Here is a 20,854-nt window from a genome sequence, read left to right on the forward strand (position 1 = left end):
CTGCTGCTTCACGTCACTGCTGGTCTAATTGCTCTGGTGTTGTTCCTCCAACATTACAAAGGAACCTCAGTGGAGATCAGCGATTAACAGCTCCTGTAGTGGGAGATACCTCAGTTTGGTGCACCATAGTTGTGTCAACCCTCAACTTTGCACGAATAATATCACGAAGCTGCGCAGCAGTGAGAGTTTGTTGATACTCTATACCAATAGAATGAGCAATTCGCCAACAACGCTGTTGAGAGAGATGGGGCAGATTTAGTAGAGTGAATTTAGACACCAACCTCCTGACTCTTGTATGTGACATTAACCCCAATTTAACACGCTGTTTTCAAGGCATGCAACAAGCAGCAATGCACAGTACGACTGTGGGATACAGTCCCACAATAGCAAGGCTGACACGCAATAACAAAAGCAGTTGCAAGGCTGACATGCAATAACAGAAGCGATGGCAAAGCTGACACACAAAGCTGAGCGATGGCAAAGCTATCTGAACGATACTAAGACTAGCCTCAGCTCCTCGACTATATGAAAAACCAGCTCCAGCTCCTGGACAGAGTTTCCCATATTACGAACACAGGTAACAATGTCCCGTTGATCTGGTCGTAATGATTTTGAGCGAAATAAACACAGCAGTAGAATATAACTTATCTTTTCCTTCACCAAATATTTACATGCAAATATTTACACTTATGTACACTCTAGGAGTTGGATATAAGTGTATCACACAGTGATGAAGACAAAGACAGCGGCCTGGGAGAGAAACCGTGCTTCAACCAGCTAGAAGCAAGGCTGGCAAATGTTGACTAAGAGCGACACTACTTCGTTTCAGCACTTGGCAGACTCATCTGTGATTGCTCAATGAACCAAGGTACTGATTTAACGATGGGGCATCCCCAAAAGATCGTTAAACCCTTAGCACCAGGTTCGCTGGCTGGGAGGCAGCCATTATGGGACTGTTTACATATGCTGAATAAAGTGTAGCATACTCTTTGCATGTCACAAGGAAGGAGAGGGACAGCGAGAGTGATAGGGAGGGTGGAGAAAGAGTGGGAAGGGGGCTAGAGGGAAAAGAGGTGGAAAGGAGGGAGGAAGGAAAATAGAGGGGAATGGGGGGGAAGGAGGGAGAGGAAGAGAAAAAGGAGAGAGAGAGAGAAGGGAGAGGCAGAGGGAGGGAGAGAGTAGAAGGCCAGTGCAAGCCTACATCAAGTGACGTATGCTGCTCAGCTGATGGTGACACTATTGACAAAGACTGGAAGTCCCACACTGAGCTTAACTCAGGGGTAACGTCACGTGGAATTCTGTCATCGCTAAGGTCCCACAGACTGACAGAGTTCAAAACACTACCTTTGGTAATTCTAACACAATTCCTCTGACCACCACATAGGGAACAAAAACTCTTCCCAGCAACGAGGGAAGCCTTGGATCTGTTAATTCTCCTACACCTGACATCTCTGCTTCAGCCACTGCCAGTCCATTTGACAGTGCACATACCATCTCTGATCCTACACCTGTCAGCACACCTGCCGACACTATTCCAGAATCTGGTAACAGTGCTTCATCAGCAAGTTCTGAGCCAGGAGTTTCTCCACCAGAGATTGGTGCAGTTAATGATCAGGGAAGTATCACTGCACCTGATCACCTACTGCGCCAAAGTATGAACAGCAGGGACACATCTGTCAGAACTGGTAGAGGACGGGGCAGAGGACGTGGAAGAGGACGTGGAGGAGGAAGACATCTACAGCCGTCTCACCCTTCACTAACACAGTTCCAGCGGAAGAATCTGAGGACAAATCTGCAAAACACAGGAGGTGCAACAAATCCTAGTCCACCCTCCCAGGCACCTAGGCTGTGCTCTCGCTGTCACCGGAAGGGGCACACTGCCAACAACTGCCTGCGAGATACCAGGTGTAATTACTGCTACAAGAAAGGACATCAGGAGGACCAGTGTGGAAAGAAAAAGGAACTTGACAGACAGGGCCACCTGTTTAGAGACCTGTTCCCAGAACAAACCAGCAGGATCTCTGAATTGGTGAACAAACTCACACGTCACCCACTTAGCTACTCCTATCCCAGCCCAGCAGGTGGTATTGTGCCTTATACAAGACCACAGACCTACATCCCTGCAGCTGCCTCAGTACCCTACTTCTCTCAAGGGCAGGCACCTTACATTCCCTACACACCCACCACCTCAAGCAGACCACTTCATCATGAGGAGCCAGTCTATCAGCATCCTGTCGGCCAACATTAGAGGTTTCATTACTAATGTTGGAGAGCTCACACATAGTTTTGTGAACACTCGACGTCCCGTTTTTGGATGACAGGACTCCAGAAAATTTTGCAAGAATTGCTGGCTACACCTCATGGATGAGAAGAGACAGGCAAGGGCAAGGAGGAGGTGTTGCTGTGTGCTTCTCTAAAAGTGTTCATGCCCAGCACATTGATGTTGCCACCCCTACACATCTTGAAATGATGTTCTTCAAGCTCTGTATAAACACTAGTACTTCTGTACTAGCAGGTGCAATGTACAGACCTCAGTGGCAACATGCAGACCCCATCAACTTCCTAATGGAAAATATTGACTCCCTTCTGCTACAACACAACTGTCAACATATTATAATTGTTGGTGACCTCAACCAGCACCTTATACAGAGGTACTTTGATGACCTTCTTGCAGTGTTTGACATGAGAAACTTTGTTGATTTCCCTACTCATATCTCTGGCTCCTCCCTTGACCCAGTAGTGAGTGATCTGGCAGAAGGCATAGTCACTTGTCAACCCCTCGGCTACGTTGGACCGTCTGACCACAAGGCTGTTTTTACGACACTTAAGATTCTAACAGAACGAGGTGAGGAGTCCACACGCACAACCTGGCTATGGGAAAGAGGTAATTGGCCAGCCCTTCGCTCTGAGCTCGCCATCACCGATTGGAATGCTCTTCTCCAAGGGAATGTTGACAACCAAGTGAAAGCCTTCACTGGACACATCCTTAATCTACAACAAGAACACATTCCTCACCGGCAATATGTGACAAAGCCTACAGATCAGCCTTGGTTTGGCTTTCGTTGTAGAGAGGCTGCTACTGCTAAGTACAAAGCATGGCGAAGGTATAAGTGACATCCTACCACCTATAACAGGAACTTGCACACGCAAGCCTGTAGGCATATGGGTGACGTTCAAAAGTGGGCCATTGCTAAATGGGAGGTGGACACTAAAAGAAAGCTAGCATCAGGTAGGGTAGGCTCCAAAACCTGGTGGTCCCTGGTCAAGGACAGACAAGGTTATCTGCCTGATGAGCTCATTCCACCTCTAAATCGACAGGATGGGACCACCTCTACTAGTAGTCAAGAGAAGGCGGACCTCTTTGCTGAACACTTTGCTACCAAAATGCAAGTTCCTTCTTGGCTAGCTGCAAGAACTGTGTCAAAACTGTCAGTGGTGACAATAAGGCAGGAGGAGGTGCATTTCCTTCTTAAATCGCTTGACCAAGAAAAGGCTGTGGGCCCAGACAAGTTGAGCCCAAGATTGTTGAGAAGATGTGCAGACCAGCTAGCAGCACCTCTAACTTGCATCTTTCAGCACTGCCTAGTACAGTGTAAATGGCCCTCTCTATGGAAAGAGGCAAATGTGGTCCCTGTTCACAAAAAGAAGAGCAGAGCAGAAATCAGCAACTACAGACCAGTGTCACTCCTGTCAATCACTGGTAAGATCCTTGAGACAATAATCTCAAGACAAATGACAGAGTTTTTTGACTACCACTCACTACTTTGTGATCGTCAATATGGCTTCAGGAAAGGTTACTCTGCTGCTGATCTGTTGTTAAACCTCTCCACTAAGTGGCACCAGTCACTGGATGAATCTAAAGTCAGCTGTGTGGTAGCACTGGACATTGCTGGCGCTTTCGACCGGGTGTGGCACCAGGGCCTCTTAGCAAAACTTCAAGCACTGGGAATTGCAGGCTCTACGTTATATCTCCTCAGTGATTACCTTCATGGTAGATCTCTAAGTGTAGTTCTCAATGGAACGGAATCAGCAAGACATCCTACTGGGGCAAGTGTTCCACAAGGAAGCGTGCTGGGTCCATTGTTATCGAATGTCTACTTCAACGACCTTCTTCATCTCATCCCAGAATCACATGCATATGCAGACGACTGTACACTGACATTCACTTATCCAAGAGAAGAAATGCCAGCTGCTCTAAGCTACATCATTCACCAGCTGAGAGCTATATCAGCTTGGGGAAATAGATGGCAAGTACCATTTGCACCTGAGAAAACGCAAATGATGATCGTCTCTAGGCACCATGATGGTAATGCTGGTGCAGTAGCAAGGATGAATGGGAGGGTGTTGGCACCTGGAGAAGAAGTTGATATCCTTGGGGTGAAATTTGACTCCAAACTAACCATGAAGAACCATGTTGTAAATCTTGCAAACAAGGCAGCCAGGAAGCTGAGAGCTATATCAGCTTGGGGAAATAGATGGCAAGTACCATTTGCACCTGAGAAAACGCAAATGATGATCGTCTCTAGGCACCATGATGGTAATGCTGGTGCAGTAGCAAGGATGAATGGGAGGGTGTTGGCACCTGGAGAAGAAGTTGATATCCTTGGGGTGAAATTTTACTCCAAACTAACCATGAAGAACCATGTTGTAAATCTTGCAAACAAGGCAGCCAGGAAGCTTACAGCACTTCGCCGTATCTCGCATCTGCTTGACAGTAGGGGTTGCAAGATCCTGTACGAGGCGCAAGTACGCTCACACCTTGAGTATGCTCCACTTTCTTGGTTTGCCTGCCCCCCCTCTCATCTGCGACTGCTTGACAGAGTAGAGAACAGAGCAAGACGTCTCATCTCTCGCCTGGACCCATCCTGGATAGATCTGTCATTTCAGCAGAGCCTTCAACATAGGAGGGATGTGGGTGGCCTTACTGTTATGTACAAGGCCAATATTGTCAAAATACCACACTTGGATCCACTTCGAGGACAGCGTGAAACAAGCTTTTATGCCACAAGACGGGCAGAAAGCAGCAACTTCACTCTGGCTGTACCCTTCTCCAGAACATCACTCCATCTGAGATCATACATACCCAGGATGACTCGAATATGGAACACATTCGTACAGCATAATGATGTCAACGAGATAAAGTCAGTTGATCAAATGAAAATGCTGGCCCACAGATGGCTCCAACTTCATCCTGTTCCCTACTTGTATGTCTCATAACAATAAAAATGCTTTCAAATGAGCTGATGTAGGTAACAGCTCTTAGCTTGCCAATAAAGTTAGGAATCCTTAACCTGTAAATAGCTTGTCAATAAAGCTTGGGATCCTTAACCTTGTCAAACCCTGTGTAAAAAAAAAAAAAAAAAAAAAAAGAAGAGAGAGAGAGAGAGAGAGAGAGAGAGAGAGAGAGAGAGAGAGAGAGAGAGAGAGAGAGAGAGAGAGAGAGAGATTGTGTGCGTGTGTGTGTGTGTACTCACCTAATTGTGGTTGTAAGGGTTGAGACTCAGCTCCTGGCCCCGTGTGTGTGTGTGTGTGTGTGTGTGTGTGGGAGTGGGAATGGGGAGAGTTGTATGGGGGAGAGGGATGGGGAGAGGGAGGGAGGGGGACAGGGAGAGTTATGGAGGGGGGTGGGAATGGGGCAAATAGGAGGAAGGGAGGGAGGGAGGGAGGAAGGAAAGGAGAAGGGAGTGGACGGAGAGAGGGAGAAAGAGGGAGAGGGGAAAGACAGAAAGAGCGAGAAGAGAGAGACTGTTAGGTAATTCTGTCTATTCACAGTGAGGTGTCATCTGGTGTGTGTGCTTAAACGTGTGTACTCACCTAGCTGTGGTTGCGGGAGTCGATTCACAGCTCCTGGCCCCACCTCTTCAACTGGCCGCTACCCCGTTCACTCTTCCCGCTCCGTGAGCTTTATCATACCTCTTCTTAAAGCTGCCTCCACTACATCACTACCCAGGCTATTCCACTTCCTGACAACTCTGTGATCGAAGAAATACTCTCTAACATCCCTGTGGTTGATCTGTGTCTTCAACGTCCAAATGTGACCCCTTGCTGCTGTGTCCCATCTCTGGAACATCCTATCTCTGTCCACCTTGTATTTTATATGTCGTTATCATATCCTCCCTAACTCTCCTGTCTTCCAGTGTCATCAGGTTGATTTCCCTTAACCTCTCCTCGTAGGAGAGGTTAAGTTTCCTTACGTGAGGGTTCCAAACTGATGCTGCATATTCCAATATGGGCCTAACGTACACAGTGTACAGGGTCCTGAATAACTCCTTATTTAGATGTAGGAATGCTGTTCTTAGGTTTGCTAGGCACCCATATGCTGTAGCAGTTATTTGGTTGATGTGCGCCTCAGGAGATGTTCCCGGTGTTATACTCACACCAAGATGTGAGATTTGTAGGCTCTGTCCCCCTAGACTGTACTCCGTTTGTGATCTTCTTTGCCCTACCCCAATCTTTATGATTTTGAACTTCTTGGAGTTGAACTCCAGGAGCCAGTTTCTGGATCAGGCTTGCAGTCTGTCCAGATCCCTCTGTAGTTCTGCCTGGTCTTCGTCCGATTGAATTCTTCTCATCAACTTCACATCATCTGCAAACAGGGACACTTCGGAGTCTATTCCTTCCGTCATGTTCACAAATACCAGAAACAGCACCGGTCCTAGGACTGATCCCTGTGGCACCCCTCTCGTTACCGGCGCCCACTCTGACACCTCGCTATGTACCATGACTCGCTGTTGTCTTCCTGACTGGCATTCCCTGATCCACTGTAGTGCCTTCCCTGTTATCCCTGCTTGGTCCTCCAGCTTCTGCACTAATCCCTTGTGTGGAACTGTGTCAAATGCCTTCTTACAGTTCAAGAAAATGCAGTCTACCCACCCCTCTCTTTCTAGTCATACAGCCATCACCCTGTCTAAGAACTCCAGTAGGTTTGTCACACAGGATTTCCCGTCCCTGAAACCGTGCTGGCTGTCATTGATAAGCTCATTTCTTTCTAGGTGCTCCACCACCCTTCTCCTGATAATTATCTCCATAACCTTGCATACACTGGTCTGTAGCTTAATGCTTCGTGTCTGTCTCCTTTTTAAAAACTGGGACTTCATTTGCTGTCTTCCATTCTTCCGGTAGTTGTCCTGTTTCCATAGATGTGTTGAAGATAGTTGTTAGTGGTACACATAGCGCCTCCGCACCCTTTCTCAGGACCCATGGAGAGATGTTATCCGGCCCTATCGCCTTCAAGGCATCTAGCTCGCTTAACACCCTCTTCAGTTCCTCCTCGGTTGTATGTATTGTGTCCAGCTCTTGATGGTGTACCCCACCTCTCTGCCTTTCTGGAGGCCCTTCTGATTACTTCTTTAATTCTCACAAGCTTCATGGTCGTTTTTTGTAACCTCCCCTCCTTCCTTCCTCAGCCTGATTACCTGGTCCTTGACTGTTGCTTTCTTCCTGATGTGGCTGTACAACAGCTTTGGGTCAGATTTGGCTGTCCCTGCTATGTCATTCTCATACTGCCTTTGGTCCTCTCGTCTTACCTGTGCATATTCATTTCTGGCTCTACGACTGGTCTCCTTATTCTCCTGGGTTCTTTGCCTTTTATACTTCTCCCATTCCCTAGCACATTTGGTTTTGGCCTCCCTGCACCTTTGGGTGAACCATGAGCTCATCCTGGCTTTTTTATTATTCTTGTTACCCTTGGGTACAAACCTCTCTTCAGCTTTCTTGCATATTATTGTCACATATTCCATCATCTCGTCCACTGACTTTCCTGCCATTTATCTGTCCCACTGAACCTCGTTCAGGAAGTTCTTCATGCTTGCGTAGTCCCCTTTCTTGTAGTTTGGCTACACTCGTCCGGCCCTCTCTGCTTCCCCCTCCCTTGTAACTCTGTGTTTGTGTGTGTGTGTGTGTGTGTGTGTGTGTGTGTGTGTGTGTGTGTGTGTGTGTGTATTCACCTAATTGTGGTTGCAGGTGTCGAGTCTCAGTTCCTGCCCCGCCTCTTCACAGGTCGTTACTAGGTCCTTTCCCCCCTTGCTTCATGAGCTTTATCATACCTCATCTTAAAACTATGTATGGTTCCTGCCTCCACTACATCACTTGCCAGACTATTCCAATTCCTGACAACTCTTTGACTGAAGAAATACTTCCTAACATCCTTTTGAGTCATCTGAATTTTCAACTTCCAATTGTGACCCCTTGTTTCTGTGTCCCCTCCCTGGAACATTCTGTCTTTGCCCACGTTATCTATTCATCGCAGAATTTTGTATGTCGTTACCATGTCTCCCCTAACCCTCCTGTCCTGCAGTGTCGTCAAGCCGATTTCTCTTAACCTTTCTTCGTAGGACATACCCCTTTGCTCTGGAACTAGCCTTGTTGCAAACTTTCTCTAATTTCTTGACGTGCTTGGCTAGGTGTAGGTTCCAAACTGGTGCCGCATATTCCAATATAGGCCTGACATACACGGTGTACAGGGTTCTAAACGATTCCTTATTGAGATGCCAAATGCTTTTCTTAGGTTTGCTAGGCGCCTATATGCTGCAGAAGTTATTTGGTTGATGTGCGCCTCAGGAAATGTGCCTGGTGTTATACTCACCCCAAGATCCTTTTCCTTTAGTGAGTATTGTAGTCTCTGGCTCCCTAGACTGTACTCTGTATGTGGTCTTCTTTGCCCTTTCTACAATCTTCATGACTTTTCACTTGGTGTGTTTGAACTCCAGAAGCCAGTTTTTGGATCATTCCTGCAGCCTTTCCAGATTCCTTTGTAGTTGCTTGGTGCTCATCCGATTGAATTCTTCTCATCAACTTTGCATCATATGCAATCAGAGACACTTCAGAATCTATTCCTTCCTTCATATAGTTCACATATACAAGAAGGAGCACCGATCCTTTTACTGACCCCTGTGGAACCCCGCTCATCACAGGTGCCCACTCTGACACCTCACCACGTACCATAACTTGCTGATGTCTTCCCAACAGGTATTCACTAACCCACTGCAGTGCCTTCCCTGTTATACCTGCCTGCTCCTCCAGGTTATGCACTAATCTCTTTTATAGAGCTCTCAAAAGCCTTCTTACAGTCCAAGAAAGCACAATCTAGCTGCCTCTCTTTCTCTCTCTCTCTCTTGTCTTGCTGCTGTCACCCTATCATAGAACTAAAGTAGGTTAATGACACAGCATTTCCGGTTCTTGAAACCGTGCTGGCTGTCGTTGATAAGCAAGGTGCTCCACCAGTCTTCTCCTGATAATCTTTTCCATGACATTGCATAAAATACATGTCAGTGACACTAGTTTGTCTCCTTTTCTAAAAATTGTGACTAAATTTGCTGTTTTCCATACCTTAGGTTATCGCCCTCTTTGGTTAGATGAGTTGAAAATTGTTGTTAGTGGCACTCATAGTTCCTCTGCTCCCTCTCTCAAGGCCCAGGGAGAGATGTTATCTGGCCCAATCACCTTTGAGGTGTCCAGCTCGCTTCGCAGCCTCTTCATTTCTTCCTTGGATATATGCATTGTGTCCAACACTTGATGGTGTACCCCACCTCTCCGTCTTTCTGGAGTCCCTTCTGTCTCCTCTGAGAACATCTTTGAATCTCATGTTGAGCTCCTCACATACTTCGTGGTCATTTCTTGTCATTTCTCACCTGGTTATTGAGTGTTGTTTTCCTCCTGATGTGGCTGTACAATAGCTTTGGGTCAGATTTGGCTTTCACTGCTATGTCATTTTCGTTTAGTCATTGGGCCTCCTTTCTTTCCTGTGCTTTTTCATTTCTGGATCTGCAACTGTTCTCCTTATTCTCCTGGGGTCCTTTGCCTTCTATACTTCTTCCATTCTCTAGCACACTTGGTTTTGGCCTCTCCACCTGAGGGTGAACCAAGGACTCATCCTAGGCTTCTCGTTATTTCTGTTACCCATGGGTACAAACCTCTCCTCAGCTTCCTTGCATATTGTTGTCACATATTCCATCAACTCATTTACTGACTTCCCTGCCAGTTCTCTGTCCCACTGAACCTTGTGCAGGAAATTCTTCATGCATGTCTAGTCCCCTCTCTCGTAGTTTGGCATCATTCGTCCTGCCCTTCCTGTTTCCCTCTCCGCTTGTAACTACTGTATATTCGATGCTCAGTACCATTTGGTCAGTGGCCCAGAGGGGTCTTTCATATGTGATATCCTCAATATCTGCACTAGTCAAGGTGAATAATAGGCCCAGTCTTGCTGGTTCATCCTCTCCTCTCTCTCTGGTAGTGTCCCTTACGTGTTGGTACATGAAGTTTTCCAGTACCACCTTCATCATCTTAGCCCTCCATGTTTCTGGGCTGTGTGTGTTGGGGGGAAGGAGAGTGAGTGTTTGTTTACTCTTTTCATGATAATTTTTTTATTAGCTGAGGATTTAGATTTTAGATTTCGCCACCAAAGTGACTAATTTATTTAGCATCCCATATCCATCCTGTGGACGGGTAGCGCAAGAACATATGAATATAAAAAGCGTCTAGGAACTACGCCCCGAAATGGTTAACAGGCATACATCTGAATTTATATCTACAACTCACTTATATCTTACAAATAAGTATAGAAAATTTGCCTAATATACCTGTTATCTTGTTTTCATTAATAAGATATCTTAACATGCAACATAGGTTAATATACTATCTTCATATTCTCTAATAAGTGGACAATTGAGAACATAGTGTTCACGATAGTGATCTAGGGTTTGCCACACACTTTCCATTTGGTTCGATCATTATTTGTGTGTCTGCCAGAAGTACTAGTAGCCAAGCCACTACAACATCAGTCAGTCTGTTCGCAGTGCAAGTGGCTTCATAACCGTATTTATCTACGTTCAAGTTATCATAGTGAGTTATAGACCTAATCATGCTTCTAATTTCATTCCTATAACATTCACTTTCATTATTTACTTTTCTCTTTATATTCCTAATGCATATCCACTAAAGTGATATATTGTACAATATCCTTCTTGGCTAAATTATTAACTTTATCATGAAGGAGCACTCCAATGTGTGATGGAATCCATAACAACTGAACATTAATTCTATTTTCCCAGATTCTTGAGTACCTGTACCTGGCTTCTCCAATGAGCATATTATTAGTCATTATGGGAGTCAAGAGCCATCAGTGATGACATAGTGTCAGTAATAATGACAGAGTCAAGATAAGTGTCATAAGTAATCTTTAGCGCCATCTGTCACCCAGATGTTAATTCTTATCCCTAACTCAAGAAAGTTCCTATCATTCTTAACTAGTGAGGTGGCAACAAGAGCAAATACAGCATGCTAGTGGACTGCTGTTAGATCCATCAGTGTATATTACTACTGATAAATTATTATTTCGAGTTTGGCGTGAAATTTCTTCTTGAGCAGTTGCTTTTACAAGTGATTTAAAGAAGGGATTACTAGTGATGAACTTCTTAGCAGGGACTTGCAGGTATGTGATATCTACTGAACACATCTTCGATAGAGAGATTAAGTGCTTGTGTTCTCTTCATTAAGAACATAAGAACATAAGAATGTAGGAACACTGCAGAAGGCCTACTGGCCCATACGAGGCAGGTCCTTATCAAAACGACATCTACCTAAAGCTACTCAAGAAACAACTCCCGCACCCCCCAACACCAATCAAACCCAGCCCTTCCCACTCATATATTTGTCCAGTCTCTTCTTAAAGCTACCCAAGGTCCTAGCCTCTATCACCCCACTGGGAAGACTGTTCCACGCATCTACAACTCTGTTAGAAAACCAGTACTTACCTATGTCCTTTCTAAATCTAAATTTATCCAACTTAAATCCATTATTCCTGGTTCTTACCTGGTTCGACACCCTCAGTACTTTATTAATGTCTCCCTTGTTTATGCCCGTCATCCACTTATACACTTCAATGATATCTCCCCTTATTCTACGCCTCTCCAGAGAGTGGAGATTTAAGGCTTTAAGTCTATCTTCATACGGGAGGTTCCTTACACAGTAAATCATTTTAGTCATTCTTCTCTGTATGTTCTCTAATGAGTCTATGTCCATCCTGTAGTAAGGGGACCAAAACTGAGCAGCATAATCTAAATGAGGCCTCACTAGTGATGTATAGAGCTGTAAAATAACTTTTGGACTTCTGTTACTTATACTTCTTGAGATAAATCCAAGTAATCTGTTGGCCTTGTTGCGCACACTGAGGCACTGCTGTCTTGGCTTTAGATTTCTGCTTACCATGACTCCCAAGTCTTTTTCACATTCTGTATGACCAAGCTCTACTTCACCTAGATTATAGCTTCGAGGGTTATTTTCATTACCAAGGGCAAGTACCTTACACTTATCCACATTAAACTTCATCTGCCATTTCTCAGACCAAGACATTAATTTGTTCAAATCGTCCTGGAGTTCATTGATATCCTCCTCAGAGTGAATTATACGGCCTATCTTTGTATCATCAGCAAACTTACTCATGTCACTAGTAATCCCTTCATCAAGGTCATTAATGTAAATTATGAACAAGAGAGGGCCTAAAACTGATCCTTGTGGAACGCCACTAGTGAACATTAAAATGGTATAAAATACCGACAGGTTGTTAGGTAAGACACATATGCAACAGTTAGTTATCTTTATTATGAAACGTTTCGCCTACACAGTAGGCTTCTTCAGTCAAGTACAGAAAAGTTGATAGAAGCAGAAGATACTTGAAGACGATGTAATGCAACAGTTAGTTATCTTTATTATGAAACGTTTCGCCTACACAGTAGGCTTCTTCAGTCAAGTACAGAAAAGTTGATAGAAGCAGAAGATACTTGAAGACGATGTAATCAGTCGATGTAATCGATGTAATCAGACCCTTAAAGTTTTAAGGTGGTCAGTCCCTCAGTCTGGAGAAGAGCATTGATACAGACCTGCAATCAACTTTGACAACTTCCACTAGTGAGAGGGGCTGGATTTGAGAGGGACCTGACTTCTCAACATCTGAGTTCTTACCTCTCCTAGTGGCCTACGTCTCACCTCTTGGCGCTATAAAAAGCTCCATCCTGTCACTTCTTCTCCATATTGTTTCATACTATGGAACAATGCTCTTCTCCAGACTGAGGGACTGACCACCTCAAACTTTAAGGGTGATGGACTGATTACATCGTCTTCAAGTATCTTCTGCTTCTATCAACTTTTCTGTACTTGACTGAAGAAGCCTACTGTGTAGGCGAAACGTTTCATAATAAAGATAACTAACTGTTGCATATGTGTCTTACCTAACAACGCCACTAGTGACTAATCCCCATTCAGATTTCACTCCATTAATGGTAACTCTCTGCTTTCTATTGGTAAGCCATGCCTCAATCCATGCTAGAACTTTACCTCCTATACCATGAGCTGCCACTTTTCTTAAGAGTCTCTTGTGAGGTACTCTGTCGAAGGCTTTACTAAAATCCAAATAAACAATATCATATTCCTTATCACTGTCAACTGCCTCAAATGTTCTATTGAAGAACGTCAGTAAGTTTGTCAGGCAGGAACGACCTCTCGTGAATCCATGCTGAGATTCATTTATCAAGTTATGCTCTTCAAGGTGACTTCTGATAATGTCAGCTATAATTGATTCTAATAACTTGCCCACTATAGATGTCAGGCTTATTGGACGGTAATTTGAAGGAGTGGACTTATCCCCTGATTTGAATATAGGAACCACATTAGCCATCTTCCACATCTCTGGCACAACACTGGTAAGGATGGACGCATTGAATACACTCGTTAATGGCTGACTAAGCTCCATCTTGCATTCCTTAAGTACCCTTGAAAACAACTCATCGGGTCCCGGGGACTTATTTTGTTTCAGTTTGTCTATCTGTTTAATAACCATGTCCCTCGTGACAGTAATATTAGTTAACTTAAATTCATCAGGAACTAAATAATTGTTAATTACTGGAATCTCATTTACATCTTCCTGTGTAAAAACTGACAAAAAATAGTCATTAAATAAGGAACACATTTCCAGTTCATTATCCGTCAGCTGTCCATTCCCAGATTTCAGAGGTCCTACTTTTTCCTTCACCTTCGTCCTATACACTTGAAAGAACCCCTTTGGATTAGTCTTTGATTCATTAGCGACTCTAATTTCATAGTCACGTTTAGCCTTTCTAATCGCCTTTTTTACTTCTCTTTTAAGCTGAACATATTGGTCAGTAAGGTTAACCTCTCCTCTTCTGATGCGCCTATAAATTCCCCTTTTCTCCCCTAATAGATGCTTTAACCTCCTGTTAACCCATTTGGGATCGTTATTATTAGACCTAATTTCTCTCTGGGGAATGTATATACTCTGGGCACTGTGTACATTATTAAGAAAACAATCATAAAAGCAGATCCCTTCATATTCATAAGTATGATTATCGTCAATAAAATCATTAGCTAGATAACCCCAATCAAGATTAGACAGATGTTCCCTAAGTCCATTATAATCGGCAGAACGAAAATCGGGGATTTTTACTGTATTATCATTATTCTTGCATTCCCAATTAATGCTAAAGGTGATGGATTTGTGATCACTTGCGCCAAGCTCTTCAGTGATCTCCAGATTATTCACTAGTGTTTCCTTATTTGACAAGACTAGGTCTAGCAAATTATTACCCCTGGTAGGTTCAGTTACACTCTGTTTCAGAAAACAGTCCTGAACTGTTTCCATGAAGTCACTGGACTCTAGATTACCTGTCAAAGAATTCCAGTCAATTTGGCTAAAGTTAAAATCCCCTACTATGACTACGTTACTGTGTCCAGAAGCCCTAACAATTTCGTCCCAAAGAAGTCTCCCTCTATCGTGATCCAAGCCTGGAGGTCGGTATATTACACCTAGAATTGAAGATTGAGACACTTATGCAGCATATGGGAATCTTTATTCAGGAAACGTTTCGCCACGCAGTGGCTTCATCAGTCCAATACAAAGAGGAAGGCGTAAGGAGAGGAGGAGAATGAGGTAATCAGTCCCTCAACCTGGAGTCGATGTGTTCAGTCCATCAATCTTGTAGAATGTACAGCATAGGGCCGTAGACGTGGCTTATATACTGTAGTGAGGTGACGTGAAGCAGTTGGAGGCGGGGTCATAGTGGTACCATCCACTAGTCGAAGTAGGTCTTCGTCCAAAGGTTGAACAAGTGTTGAAGAATTCTTTGTAACAAGATCCCATGATGCTGCTGTGTCTGACAGTTGTGATGAATGGTTTGAAAAACCGACATGTTGAAGATTGAGACACTTATGCAGCATATGGGAATCTTTATTCAGGAAACGTTTCGCCACGCAGTGGCTTCATCAGTCCAATACAAAGAGGAAGGCGTAAGGAGAGGAGGAGAATGAGGTAATCAGTCCCTCAACCTGGAGTCGATGTGTTCAGTCCATCAATCTTGTAGAATGTACAGCATAGGGCCGTAGACGTGGCTTATATACTGTAGTGAGGTGACGTGAAGCAGTTGGAGGCGGGGTCATAGTGGTACCATCCACTAGTCGAAGTAGGTCTTCGTCCAAAGGTTGAACAAGTGTTGAAGAATTCTTTGTAACAAGATCCCATGATGCTGCTGTGTCTGACAGTTGTGATGAATGGTTTGAAAAACCGACATGTTGAAGATTGAGACACTTATGCAGCATATGGGAATCTTTATTCAGGAAACGTTTCGCCACGCAGTGGCTTCATCAGTCCAATACAAAGAGGAAGGCGTAAGGAGAGGAGGAGAATGAGGTAATCAGTCCCTCAACCTGGAGTCGATGTGTTCAGTCCATCAATCTTGTAGAATGTACAGCATAGGGCCGTAGACGTGGCTTATATACTGTAGTGAGGTGACGTGAAGCAGTTGGAGGCGGGGTCATAGTGGTACCATCCACTAGTCGAAGTAGGTCTTCGTCCAAAGGTTGAACAAGTGTTGAAGAATTCTTTGTAACAAGATCCCATGATGCTGCTGTGTCTGACAGTTGTGATGAATGGTTTGAAAAACCGACATGTTGAAGATTGAGACACTTATGCAGCATATGGGAATCTTTATTCAGGAAACGTTTCGCCACGCAGTGGCTTCATCAGTCCAATACAAAGAGGAAGGCGTAAGGAGAGGAGGAGAATGAGGTAATCAGTCCCTCAACCTGGAGTCGATGTGTTCAGTCCATCAATCTTGTAGAATGTACAGCATAGGGCCGTAGACGTGGCTTATATACTGTAGTGAGGTGACGTGAAGCAGTTGGAGGCGGGGTCATAGTGGTACCATCCACTAGTCGAAGTAGGTCTTCGTCCAAAGGTTGAACAAGTGTTGAAGAATTCTTTGTAACAAGATCCCATGATGCTGCTGTGTCTGACAGTTGTGATGAATGGTTTGAAAAACCGACATGTTGAAGATTGAGACACTTATGCAGCATATGGGAATCTTTATTCAGGAAACGTTTCGCCACGCAGTGGCTTCATCAGTCCAATACAAAGAGGAAGGCGTAAGGAGAGGAGGAGAATGAGGTAATCAGTCCCTCAACCTGGAGTCGATGTGTTCAGTCCATCAATCTTGTAGAATGTACAGCATAGGGCCGTAGACGTGGCTTATATACTGTAGTGAGGTGACGTGAAGCAGTTGGAGGCGGGGTCATAGTGGTACCATCCACTAGTCGAAGTAGGTCTTCGTCCAAAGGTTGAACAACATTCTACAAGATTGATGGACTGAACACATCGACTCCAGGTTGAGGGACTGATTACCTCATTCTCCTCCTCTCCTTACGCCTTCCTCTTTGTATTGGACTGATGAAGCCACTGCGTGGCGAAACGTTTCCTGAATAAAGATTCCCATATGCTGCATAAGTGTCTCAATCTTCAACATGTCGGTTTTTCAAACCATTCATCACAACTGTCAGACACAGCAGCATCATGGGATCTTGTTACAAAGAATTCTTCAACACTTGTTCAACCTTTGGACGAAGACCTACTTCGACTAGTGGATGGTACCACTATGACCCCGCCTCCAACTGCTTCACGTCACCTCACTACAGTATATAAGCCACGTCTACGGCCCTATGCTGTACATTCTACAAGATTGATGGACTGAACACATCGACTCCAGGTTGAGGGACTGATTACCTCATTCTCCTCCTCTCCTTACGCCTTCCTCTTTGTATTGGACTGATGAAGCCACTGCGTGGCGAAACGTTTCCTGAATAAAGATTCCCATATGCTGCATAAGTGTCTCAATCTTCAACATGTCGGTTTTTCAAACCATTCATCACAACTGTCAGACACAGCAGCATCATGGGATCTTGTTACAAAGAATTCTTCAACACTTGTTCAACCTTTGGACGAAGACCTACTTCGACTAGTGGATGGTACCACTATGACCCCGCCTCCAACTGCTTCACGTCACCTCACTACAGTATATAAGCCACGTCTACGGCCCTATGCTGTACATTCTACAAGATTGATGGACTGAACACATCGACTCCAGGTTGAGGGACTGATTACCTCATTCTCCTCCTCTCCTTACGCCTTCCTCTTTGTATTGGACTGATGAAGCCACTGCGTGGCGAAACGTTTCCTGAATAAAGATTCCCATATGCTGCATAAGTGTCTCAATCTTCAACATGTCGGTTTTTCAAACCATTCATCACACCTAGAATTAGTTTTTCTTGACCCTCCACGAACTCTACCCAAACAGACTCTGTTACTGCTCCATCTATTTTTATACCTTTTTTTATGCAACAATTAATATTTTCTCGAACATACAATGCAACTCCTCCCCCCTTCCCATTACATCTATCCACATTGAATAACTTAAATCCCTGAATACTGCACTCAGCAGTCATATCCCGACTCTTTAAATCATACCACGTTTCAGTTAATGCAATGATATCAAAGTTCCCAGCACATGCTACCAAACGTAGTTCATTAATTTTATTTCTTGCACTTCGACTGTTAGCATAAAATACCATCATATGTTTTTTCTTCTGCACATTTTTCCTATTCATCTTTGTTTTTACACAATTTCTGAAATTATCATTACCCAGAGTTACTCCATGACAGTTACTATTAAGATTCTTAATATCAGAGCATAAGTCAATATATCCATACTCATTATTAATCATTTCTAAACCCATACCTCTAACTAATCCTAGTTTAAAGTCCTAACAACCCCCTCAACTGAGTTAGCAAGAAAACCCACACCTGCCCTGGATAAGTGAACCCCATCCCTGGCATACATGTCATTTCGGCCATAGAAGTTGTCCCAGTTGTCAATGAATGGTACTGCATTATCCTTACAGTGTTTATCCAGCCAACAATTAATACCAATTGCTCTGGACAACCATTCATTACCAACACCTCTTCTTGGCAAAATGCCACATATAACAGGGCGCCCCCCCTTCTTCCTAATCATGTCTATAGCTGTCCTGAACTTTCTAACTAAATCCTCACTTCTACGCTTGCCTACATCATTGCCTCCAGCACTGAGGCAAATAATAGGATTGATCCCATTACCGTTCATGATGTTGTCAAGCCGGCTAACAATGTCCTCCATCCCAGCCCCAGGAAAGCATACCCTTTGTCTCCTACTCCTGTCCTTCAAGCAGAATGCCCTATCCATGTATCTAACCTGGCTATCCCCAACAACAACAATATTCTTACCTTCCTTGTCGTTCGTCGTGACGATCCCAGTAGTAGATTCACATTCGTCGGGTAGCACCGAGAATGCGTTGGAGGTTTCCACGGGAGTTTCCACAGCAGTCTCTTTCTTCTTCATCGTTTCTGGCTTTCCATTCGTCTTCTTGATCGTCAACTTCGTCGTCCCCTGCTGTCCAGCCACTGACCACGATCCCTTCTTGACCTGAGGACTCGAAACAGGAGGACTACTACGAATCCTCTTGTTTTCCTCGGTCAATCGCCGTATCTCCATCTTCGCTGCCTTCAATTCTTCCTTAAGTTGCTGGTAAAGTTGCTTGATGGAGGGCATCTTGGTTCAGTCCACGGAGCAAACAAGACACTTCTTCACAGAGTTAAGTACAGGTCAGCACTCAAAGTACAGGTCACCACTCAAGAGCCTCAAAGTACAGGTCACCACTCAAGATACAGTTCGTGCAGTTTATAGAACTTAATATAATTGCATGTTTTCACAACCCATTTAGATCTATGTGTATTTACGGTGACAATGTCTGGTTAATTTTTTAATCTCAATAATCCTATCACTGATACTAGAAACACAAATCTCCTTCCTCATATTAAGAACCTTGGTAGATTTAACACAGTCAAGAATAATTCTTTCAGCTTCATTTTGCATGAACTCCAAGAAAGAAAACTTTTCCTAGCTAATATCACTTATGACGCAGGATAGTCACTTAATTAAGGACCTAACGTAGGTTATGCAAATAATTTTCAGGATTCTCTCATTAGCGTCATTTATGGGGCTGTTAACAGCTCATATTTACGTTTCTTATTTGGTTGTGGTATGATGGATTTATTGAAGGGTAAGTCTACACAAAGGTATTATCTAAAACACCTACTAATTTCTTATAGAATACATTCCACTGGACAACCTCTTTAAGAAGAAAAATTTATGCTATTCTTGCACTCCACTTTTTCCTCAATTTAAGAACATAAGAACATAAGAATGTAGGAACACTGCAGAAGGCCTACTGGCCCATACGAGGCAGGTCCTTATCAAAACGACATCTACCTAAAGCTACTCAAGAAATAACTCCCGTACCCCTTGACACCAATCAAACCCAGCCCCTCCCACTCATATGTTTGTCCAGTCTCTTCTTAAAGCTACCCAAGGTCCTAGCCTCTATCACCCCACTGGGAAGACTGTTCCACGCATCTACAACTCTGATAAATTAGACACATGTGCAACTCTTGTGTATCTTTATTGAGGAAACGTTTCGCCACACAGTGGCTTCATCAGTCCATACAAAGGAGAATCTTGAAGAACAGGAGGAGAATGAGGTAATCAGTCCCTCAACCTTGAGTCGATGTGGTCAGTCCATCAATCTTGAATAGAATCATTCTATTCAAGATTGATGGACTGACCACATCGACTCAAGGTTGAGGGACTGATTACCTCATTCTCCTCCTGTTCTTCAAGATTCTCCTTTGTATGGACTGATGAAGCCACTGTGTGGCGAAACGTTTCCTCAATAAAGATACCCAAGAGTTGCACATGTGTCTAATTTATCAACATGTCGGTTCTCTGAACCATTCATCTACAAATCTACAACTCTGTTAGAAAACCAGTACTTACCTATGTCCTTTCTAAATCTAAATTTATCTAACTTAAATCCATTATTCCTGGTTCTTACCTGGTTCGACACCCTCAGTACTTGGCAATATAAACACAAATGCAGTATAATGTGATCCTTTATTGACTACGTTTCGCCCACACAGTGGGCTTTTTCAAGTCACAAACAGAACTACCTGGGGTGGAAGGAACGCGAGTATTTATAGTCCGGCTGGGGTCAGGTGAAGAATGCTGCATCTGATGATGTACCGAGTTGGGTTGTAGAATCTAAAAACTTGGGTAGCTTGGAAAGGAGACTGGACAAGTTTGTGAGCAGACCTTCTACAGTGTTCTTATGTGGGATAGCGGTGAAGAAGTTTCTTGGCAAGTGGTTCAGCTATGTTATAGAAGCCACTATTCTGGTTGAAGTTGTCGGATATAGAAATAAGTGATGATTCCAGGATTCTTCGGTATTGAGTGTTGTCTTCTGTGGCGATAAGTCTTGAGTTTCTGTAGTTTATCAAGTGGTTGTGTGAATTACGGTGTTGTACGCAGGCATTCCTTGTGTCGTCAGACCTGCTTGCGTATTGGTGTTCTGAAATACGTGTTTGGAGGTCCCTTGATGTTTCGCCCACGTATAACTTGTTGCAGTCATTACAAGGGATTATGTA

General features: G+C 44.0%; 1 protein-coding gene across 1 annotated transcript in view; it reads left to right on the top strand.

Annotated features, from left to right (window-relative positions):
* The window catches only part of LOC128688798 (nephrin-like), a 625,489-nt gene that overhangs the window by 368,009 nt on the left and 236,626 nt on the right, over window positions 1–20,854 (top strand). The gene's annotated exons all lie outside the window — the stretch shown is intronic.

The sequence above is a fragment of the Cherax quadricarinatus genome, chromosome 16 (assembly GCF_038502225.1).
Source record: "Cherax quadricarinatus isolate ZL_2023a chromosome 16, ASM3850222v1, whole genome shotgun sequence".
NCBI classification, from domain to species: Eukaryota; Metazoa; Arthropoda; class Malacostraca; order Decapoda; family Parastacidae; genus Cherax; species Cherax quadricarinatus.